The sequence below is a fragment of the Triticum aestivum genome, chromosome 2B (assembly GCF_018294505.1).
Source record: "Triticum aestivum cultivar Chinese Spring chromosome 2B, IWGSC CS RefSeq v2.1, whole genome shotgun sequence".
Lineage (NCBI taxonomy): Eukaryota > Viridiplantae > Streptophyta > Magnoliopsida > Poales > Poaceae > Triticum > Triticum aestivum.
Genome location: NC_057798.1, coordinates 762,427,378 through 762,437,572, shown reverse-complemented (window position 1 = coordinate 762,437,572; position 10,195 = coordinate 762,427,378).

Genomic DNA, 10,195 nt, shown 5'->3' with positions numbered 1-10,195 from the left:
GCTAAAAGAAATTACTACATTGAATCTATTTGCATTAAAAAACCGATCAAAAAAGGGCGAGCGAAGTAAGTGATTGAAAAACTTGGTTCTTTGTCCGTCCAATCTATAAGAGGAGAGCATATGAAAAATATAAACCATTCTTTCTTTTTTTAGCTCGCTGGCCATCCGTTGGCAGTTTCAGGCTTAATACCGATATTTTAGCAAAAAATCTAACAAATCAAATTATAGTGGTTGGTGTTTTTTGGAAAGGTAGTGTGTGCGAGTTGTCTATTTCAACAATAGATTGGATCAATACTGCTGCACTTTATAATATTTTTTAGTATTCTTTTGATAAATAAGAAAAGGATGCATGATCCCGACGAATTACTTCTGAATAAATTCAAAAATCATATAGAAAACCGTAGCATTACAAGGTCTGGGATCTTGGAGGGCGGCTGAGTGTATCGCTGAGATTGAACTCCTCTGTTTTTCGTTGTTCTAACCTTTGTTCAGAGTTTAGCTGTTTTGTACAGGCAGGTGAAGCAGCTCTGTTTTCTGTACAATGGCTCGCTTTTCTGAGTGAGTTACTCTCCCTATATAACTCTGAACTTTCTCCCTCTCTTGATACATGTCGAGTATGTATTTGTGTTGCATGTATTTCGTATTGTTGCCCACCTCCTGGTTGTGTATAGTTGAGGTTGAGGTCTACCTGTACTTATATATACATGAACCGACATCCCATCAATACAAAAATTATCTACATGGTATCATCTTGAAGGTCATGACCTAGGGTAAGCCGCCGCCGCCAAGCCTCCTTGCACGCGCTGTGGCCACCGCTGCCGCATCCTCCTCTGATGCTGCCGCCACCCCATGCTGTTGTGCCTCCTCGCGCGCACCGCCGCCGCTCCCCACCATCGTGCACCCCGCCGCTGCCGCGTCCTCCTATCACGCTGCCGCCGCCCCGTGCTACCGCGCCACTTCCGCTCCCACCCGTCGCGCTGGCCTGCCGCTGCTGCCACCGCGCGCCGCCTGTTGCGCCGTTGCCGCCCCGTCACGCCGAAACCCTAACTCGTCGAGCCACTGCTGCACCCTCCCGCGTGCCGCTGCTGCCTGATGTCTACTGCACAACCTTTTTCTTGTAGACGTTGTTGGGCCTTGATACGTCTCCAACGTATCTATAATTTTTGTTTGTTTCATGCTATTACATTACCTCTTTTGGATGTTTATGGGCTTTATTTTACACATTTATATCATTTTTAGGATTAACCTACTAACCGGAGGCCCAGTCCGTATTGCTGTTTTTTTGCATATTTCAGTATTTCGAAAAAAACGGAATATAAAACGGAGTCCAAACAGAATGAAACCTTTGGGAGCATGATTTTTGGAACAAACGTGATCCAGAGGATTTGGAGTGCAAGTCAAGAAGCAATCGAGGCGGCCAGGAGATAGGAGGCCCCCCTGTCTCCTAGGCCCCTCAGGCGGCCACCAACATACTTCTTCCTCCTATATATACCCACGTACCCCGAAAACATCCAAAGAGCCAACGAAAAACAATTTTCACCGCCGTAACCTTCTGTATCCGCGAGATCCCATCTTGGAGCCTTCGCCGGTGCTCCGCCGAAGGGGGAATCGACCATGGAGGGCTTCTACATCAACACCATAGCCCTTCCGATGAGTTGTGAGTAGTTTACCACAGACCTTCGGGTCCATAGTTATTAGCTAGATGGCTTCTTCTCGCTTTTTGGATCTCAATACCATGTTCTCCCCCTCTCTTGTGGAGATCTATTCGATGTAACTCATTTTGCAATGTGTTTGTCGAGATCCGATGAATTGTGGGTTTATGATCAAGTTTATCTATGAAAAATGTTTGAATATCCTCTTAATTCTTTTATGTATGATTGAGTTATCTTTGCAAGTCTCTTCGAATTATTAGTTTGGTTTGGCCTGCTAGATTGATCTTTCTTGCCATGGGAGAAGTGCTTAGCTTTGGGTTCAATCTTGCGGTGTCCTTACCCAGTGACAGAAAGGGTTGCAAGGCACATATTGTATTGTTGCCATCGAGGATAAAAAGATGGGGTTTATATCATATTGCTTGAGTTTATCCCTCTACATCATGTCATCTTTCTTAATGCATTACTCTGTTCTTATGAACTTAATACTCTAGATGCATGCTGGATAGCGGTCGATGTGTGGAGTAATAGTAGTAGATGCAGGCATGAGTCAGTATAATTGTCGCGGACGTGATGCCTATATACATGATCATGCCTAGATAATCTCATAATTATTTGCTTTTCAATCAATTGCTCGACAGTAATTTGTTCACCTACCGTAATACGTATGCTATCTTGAGAGAAGCCACTAGTGAAACCTATGGCCCTCGGGTCTATCTTTTATCATATAATCTTTCAATCTACTTTTATTTGCATCTTTACTTTTTGCATCTATATTATAAAATACCAAAAATATATTTATCTTATCATACTATCTCTATCAGATCTCACTTTCGCAAGTGGCCCTGAAGGGATTGACAACCCCTTTATTGCGTTGGTTGCGAGTTCTTTGTTTGTTTGTGTAGGTGCGTGGGACTTTTGAGGAGCCTCCTACTGAATTGATACCTTGGTTCTCAAAAACTGAGGGAAATACTTACACTACTATTGCTGCATCACCTTTTCCTCTTCAAGGAAAACCAACGCAAGCTCAAGACATAGCAAGAAGGATTTCTGGCGCCGTTGCCGGGGAGGTCTTTGCTCAAGTCAAGATATACCAAGTACCCATCACAAACTCATCTCCCTCGCATTTACATTATTTGCCATTTGCCTCTCGTTTTCCTCTCCCCCACTTCACCCTTACCGTTTTATTCGCCCTCTCTCTCCCAATCTCCTCTCTCTTTTTCGCTTGCCTTTTTCTGTTTGCTTGTGTGTTGGATTACTTGTTGCCATGGAGCAAGATAATACCAAATTGTGTGATTTCTCCAATACCAATAATGATTTCCTTAGTACTCTGATTGGTCCTCTTAATGATGTTGAGTCTTGTGAAATCAATACTGCTTTGCTGAATCTTGTTATGAAAGATCAATTCGCCGGCCTTCCTAGTGAAGATGCCGCTACTCATCTAAACAACTTTGTTGATTTGTGTGATATGCAAAAGAAGGAAGATATGGATAATGATATTGTTAAATTGAAGTTATTTTCGTTTTCACTTAGAGATCGTGCTAAAGTTTGGGTTTCGTCTTTGCCTAAAAATAGTATTTATTCTTGGAACAAGTGCAAAGATGATTTTATCTCTAAGTATTTTCCTCCCGCTAAGATTATCATTCTTAGGAACGATATTATGAATTTTAAACAACTTGATCATGAGCATGTTGCCCAATCTTGGGAAAGAATCAAATTGATGATTCACAATTGCCGTACTCATGATTTGAATTAATGGATGATCATACAAAAATTTTATGCCGGTTTAAACTTTGCTTCTAGAAATCGTTTAGATTCAACTGCGGGAGGCACGTTTATGGAAATAACGTTAGGAGATGCTACAAAACTTCTTGATAATATTATGGCTAATTATTCTCAATGGCACACCGAAAGATCTTCTAGTAAAAAAGTGCATGCTATAGAAAAAATTAATGTTTTGAGTGGAAAGATGGATGAACTTATGAAGTTGTTTGCTACTAAAAATCCTCCTCTTGATCCCAATGATATGCCTTTGTCTACTTTGATTGAGAATAATAATGAATCTATGGATGTGAATTTTGTTGGTAGGAATAGTTTTGGAAACAATGCTTATAGAGGAAACTTAATTCTAGACCGTTCCCTAGTAATTCCTGTAATAATTATGGAAATTCCTACAATAATTCTTATGGTAATTTTAATAAGATGCCCTCTGATTTTGAGAATAGTGTGAAATAACTTATGATTTCTCAAAAGAATTGTAATTCTTTGCTTAAAGAAAAATTGCTCAAAGTTGAAGATTTGGCTAGGAACATTGATAGACTTTCGCTTGATGTTAGTTCTCTTAAACTTAGATCTTCTCCTCCTAAGCATGATATCAATGAGTCTCTCAAAGCCATGAGAATTTCCATTGACGAGTGCAAGGAAAGAACCGCTAGATTGCGTGCTAAGAAAGATTGCTTTGTAAAGGCGTGTTCTTGTAGTTTCCATGAAAATAATGATGAAGATCTTAAAGTTATTGATGTGTCTCCTATTAGATCTTTGTTTTGAAATATGAATCTTGATAATAATGGGACTGGAGATGAGTCAACTTTAGTTAGAAGGCGTCCCAACAATTCGGAGTTTTTAGATTTTGATGCTAAATTTGGTAAAAGTGGGATTTGAGAGGTCATGACTTTAAATAGTATTGAACCCAATATCTTGGATTTCAAGGAATTTGATTATGATAAATGTTCTTTAGAAGGTTGTATTAACTTGTTGCAATCCATTGTTAATTCTCCTCATTCTTATAGTCAAAATAAAGCTTTTACCAAACATATCGTTGATGCCTTGATGCAATCTTATGATGAAAAACTTAATTTGGAAGTTTCTATACGCAGAAAACTTAATGATGAGTGGGAACCTACTATAAAGATTAAAATTAAAGATCATTAGTGTTTTTCTTTGTGTGAGTTGGGTGCTAGTGTTTCCATGATTCTGAAAAGTTTATGTGATATTCTAGGTTTCCATGATCTTGATGATTGCTCTTTAAATTTGCACCTTGCGGATTCCACCATTAAAAAGCCAATGGGAAGGATCAATGATGTTCTCATTATTGCAAATAGAAATTTGGTGCCCGTGGATTTTATCGTTCTTGATATAGATTGCAATCTTTCTTGCCCTATTATTCTTGGTAGACCTTTCCTTAGAACGATTGGTGCGATTATTGATATGAAGGAAGGGAATATTAGATTCCAATTTCCATCAAGGAAAGGCATGGAGCACTTTCCAAGAAATAAAGTCAAATTACCTTATGAATCTATCATGCGGGCTACTTATGAATTGAGTGCCAAAGATGGCACTACTTAGATCTATCTTCGCTTTTATGCCTAGCTAGGGGCGTTAAACGATAGCGCTAGTTGGGAGGCAACCCAATTTTATTTGTGTTTTTTGTTTTTGTTTATGTTTAGTAATAAATTTTGCATCTACCTTCTGTTTAGATGTGTTTTTATCTTTTAATTAGTGTTTGTGCCAAGTAGAACCTATAGGATAACCTATGGTGATAGTTAATTTGATTCTGCTAAAAAACAGAAACTTTGCGCGCATGAAATTAGTTTTGTTAAATCACATAAGCGTGGTTTTGCGTTGATTCTTTTTTCTTCTGATCAATAGACAAATTTACCAGGCTTTCCTATTTTGGTAGGATTTTTAAAGTTCCATAAGTTTGCATTAGTTACAGATTGCTACAGACTGTTGTGTTTTTGACAGATTCTGTTTTTCGTGTGTTGTTTGCTTATTTTGATGCATCTATGGCTAGTATTAAGTGGTATGAACCATAGAGAACTTGGAATACAGTAGGTTTAACACCAAAATAAATAAATAATGAGTTCATTCCAGTATCTTATGTGGTGGTTTTGTTTTCTTTCACTAACGGAGCTTATGAGATTTCCTGTTGAGTTTTGTGTTGTGAAGTTTTCAAGTTTTGGGTAAAGATTTGATGGAATATGGAATAAGGAGTGGCAAAAGGCTAAGCTTGGGGATGCCTATGGAACCCCAAGATATTCAAGAGTATCAAAAAGCCTAAGCTTGGGGATGCCCCCGGAAGGCATCCCCTCTTTCGTCTTCGTTCATTGGTAACTTTACTTGGAGCTATATTTTTATTTGTCACATGACATGTGTTTTGCTTGGAGGGTCGTGTATGATATTAGTATTTGCTTTTTAATTTACCACAATCATCCTTGTCGTACACACCTTTTGGGAGAAGCCCACTTGGTTAGAATTTATTAGAATACTCTATGTGCTTCACTTATATCTTTTGAGCTTGATAGTTTTTGCTCTAGTACTTCACTTATATCTTTTAGAGCACGGCGGTGGCCTAATTTTGAAGAAATTGCTAGTCTCTCATGCTTCACTTATATTATTTTGAGATTCTTTTAGAACAGCATGGTATTTTCTATGGTTACAAATTTGGTCCTAGAATGATGAGCATCCAAGTTGGGTATAATAAAAACTATCATAGAAAGTGCATAAAATACTAGGATCAATTTGATGCTTGATAATTGTTTTGAGACATAGAGGTGGTAATGTTAGAGTCATGCTAGTTGGTAATTATGAAATTGAGAAATACTTGTGTTGAAGTTGGCAAGTCCCGTAGCATGCACGTATGGTAAAAGTTGTGTGACAGATTTGTTGCATGAGGTGCTCTTTTAATTGTCTTCCTTATGAGTGGAGGTCGGGATCACGCGATGGTTAACTCCTACCAACCCTTCCCCCAGGAGCATGCGTAGTAGTACTTTGCTTCGAGGGCAAGTAGACTTTTGCAATAGGTATATGAGTTCTTTATGACTAATGTGAGTCCATGGATATACGCACACTCACCCTTCCACTTTGCTAGCCTCTATTATACCGCGCAACTTTCGCCGGTATCTTGCACCCATTATTTACCTTCCTCAAAACAGCCACCATACCTACCTATTATGGCATTTCCATAGCCATTCCGAGATATATTGCCATGCAACTTTCCACCCTTCCTTTTATTATGACACACTTCATCATTTTCATATTGCTCTTTGCATGATCATGTAGTAGACATCGTATTTGTGGAAAACCCACCTTCATAATTTTCATACATGTCGCTCTTGATTCATTGCATATCCCGGTACACCGCCGGAGGCATTCATATAGAGTCATATCTTGTTCTAGCTTTGAGTTGTAATTCTTGAGTTGTAAATCCATAAAAGTGTGATGATCTTTATTATTAGAGCATTGTCTCAGTGAGGAAAGGATGATGAAGACTATGATTCCCCCACAAGTCGGGATGAGACTTCGGACTTTACAAAAAGAAAAGGAGAAAGGAGAAAGGACAAAAAGGAAAAAAAGAAAGGCCAAAGAAAAAAAAGAAGAGAAAAAGAAAAAAAAGAAAAGAAAAAAAGGAAGAAAAAAAATCAAATGAGAGAAAAAGAGAGAAGGGACAATGCTACTATCTCTTTTTCCACACTTGCGCTTCAAAGTAGCACCATGATCTTCATCATAGAGAGTCTCCTATCTTGTCACTTTCAAATACTAGTGGGAATTTTTCATTATAGAACTTGGCTTGTATATTCCAATGATGGGCTTCCTCAAAATGCCCTAGGTCTTCATGAGCAAGCAAGTTGGATGCACACCCACTTAGTTTCTTTTGTTGAGCTTTCATATATTTATAGCTCTAGTGCATCCATTGCATGACAATCCCAACTCACTCACATTGATATCTATTGATGGGCATCTCCATAGCCCGTTGATATGCCTAGTTGATGTGAGACTATCTTCTCCCTTTTTGCTCACAACCACCACCATATACCACCATAGTGCTATGTCCATGGCTTGCACTCATGTATTGTGTAAGAGTTGAAAAAGCTGAAGCGCGTTAAAAAGTATGAACCAATTGCTTGGCTGAAACCGGGGTTGTGCATGATGGGAGTATTTTGTGTAATGAAAATGAAGCATGGCCTAACTATATGATTTTGTAGGGATAAGCTTTCTTTGACTATGCTATTTTGATAGGACATGATTATTTGTTAGTATGCTTCGAAGCATTATTATTTTTTATATTTTATAAGCTTTTATCTTGAATCATTTGGATTTGAACAATCATGCCACAATAAAGAAAATTACATTGAGAATTATGCTAGGTAGCATTCCACATCAAAAATTCTGTTTTTATCATTTACCTACTCGAGGACGACCAGGAATTAAGCTTGGGGATGCTTGATACGTCTCCAACATATCTATAATTTTCGATTGTTCCATGCTATTATATTACCTCTTTTGGATGTTTATGGGCTTTATTTTACACATTTATATCATTTTTAGGACTAACCTACTAACCGGAGGCCCAGCCCGTATTGCTGTTTTTTTTTGCCTATTTCAGTATTTCGAAGAAAAGGAATATCAAACGGAGTCCAAACGGAATGAAACCTTCGGGAGAGTGATTTTTGGAACGAACGTGATCCAGAGGACTTGGAGTGCAAGTCAAGAAGCAATCGAGGCGGCCAGGAGATAGGAGGCCCCCTGTCTCCTGGGCCTTTCAGGCGGCCACCGATGTACTTCTTCCTCCAATATATACCCACGTACTCCGAAAACATCTAGAGAGCCAACGAAAAACAATTTCTACCGCCGTAACCTTCTGTATCCACGAGATCCCATCTTGGAGCCTTCGCCGATGCTCCGCCGGAGGGGGAATCGACCATGGAGGGCTTCTACATCAACACCATAGCCATTCCAATGAGTTGTGACTAGTTTACCACAGACCTTCGGGTCCATAGTTATTAGCTAGATGGCTTCTTCTCGCTTTTTGGATCTCAATACCATGTTCTCCCCTCTCTTGTGGAGATCTATTCGATGTAACTCTTTTTGCGATGTGTTTCTCGAGATCCGATGAATTGTGGGTTTATGATCAAGTTTATCTATGATAAATATTTGAATCTCCTCTAAATTCTTTTATGTATGATTGAGTTATCTTTGCAAGTCTCTTCGAATTATCAGTTTGGTTTGGCCTACTAGATTGATCTTTCTTGCCATGGGAGAAGTGCTTAGCTTTGGGTTCAATCTTGTGGTGTCCTTACCCAGTGACAGAAAGGGCTGCAAAGCACGTATTGTATTGTTGCCATCGAGGATAAAAATATGGGGTTTATATCATATTGCTTGAGTTTATCCCTCTACATCATGTCATCTTTCTTAATGCATTACTCTGTTCTTATGAACCTATAACACTAGATGCATGCTGGATAGCGGTCGATATGTGGAGTAATAGTAGTAGATGCAGGCAGGACTCAGTCTACTTGTCGTGGACGTGATGCCTATATACATGATCATGCCTAGATAATCTCCTTGTTATTCGCTTTTCTATCAATTGCTCGACAGTAATTTGTTCACCCACCGTAATACTTATGCTATCTTGAGAGAAGCCACTAGTGAAACCTATGGCCCCCGGGTCTATCTTTTATCATATAAGCTTTCAATGTACTTTTTTTTGCATCTTTACGTTTTGCATCTATATTATAAAATACCAAAAATATATTTATCTTATCATACTATCTCTATCAGATCTCATTTTCGCAAGTGGCCGTGAAGGCATTGACAACCCCTTTATTGCGTTGGTTGCGAGTTCTTTGTTTGTTTGTGTAGTTGCGTGGGACTTTTGAGGAGCCTCCTACTGGATTGATACCTTGGTTCTAAAAAACTGAGGGAAATTCTTACGCTAGTATTGCTGCATCACCCTTTCCTCTTCAAGGAAAACCAATGCAAGCTCAAGACGTAGTAGGCCTCCAAGTGCAGAGGTTTGTAGGACAGTAGCAAATTTCCCTCAAATGGATGACCTAAGGTTTATCAATCCGTGGGAGGCGTAGGATGAAGATGGTATCTCTAAAACAACCCTGCAACCAAATAACAAAGAGTCTCTTCTGTCCCCAACACACCCAATACAATGGCAAATTGTATAGGTGCACTAGTTCGGCGAAGAGATGGTGATAGAAGTGCAATATGGATGGTAGATAAAGGTTTTTGTAATCTGAAAATATAAAAACAGCAAGGTAACAAGTTGTAAAAGTGAGTGTAAACGGTATTGCAATGCTAGGAAACAAGGCATAGGGTTCATACTTTCACTAGTGCAAGTTCTCTCAACAATAATAACATACTTGGATCATATAACTATCCCTCTACATGCAACAAAGAGTCACTCCAAAGCCACTAATAGCGGAGAACAAACGAAGAGATTATGGTAGGGTACGAAACCACCTCAAAGTTATCCTTTCTGCTTGATCTATTCAAGAGTCCGTAGCAAAATAACACGAAGCCATTCTTTCCGTTCGATCTATCATAGAGTTCGCACTAGAATAACACCTTAAGACACAAATCAACCAAAACACTAATGTCACCTAGATACTCCAATGTCACCTCAAGTATCCGTGGGCATGATTATACGATATGCATCACACAATCTCAGATTCACCTATTCAACCAACACAAAGTACTTCAAAGAGTGCCCCAAAGTTTCTACCGGAGAGTCAAGACGGAAACGTGTGCCAACCCCT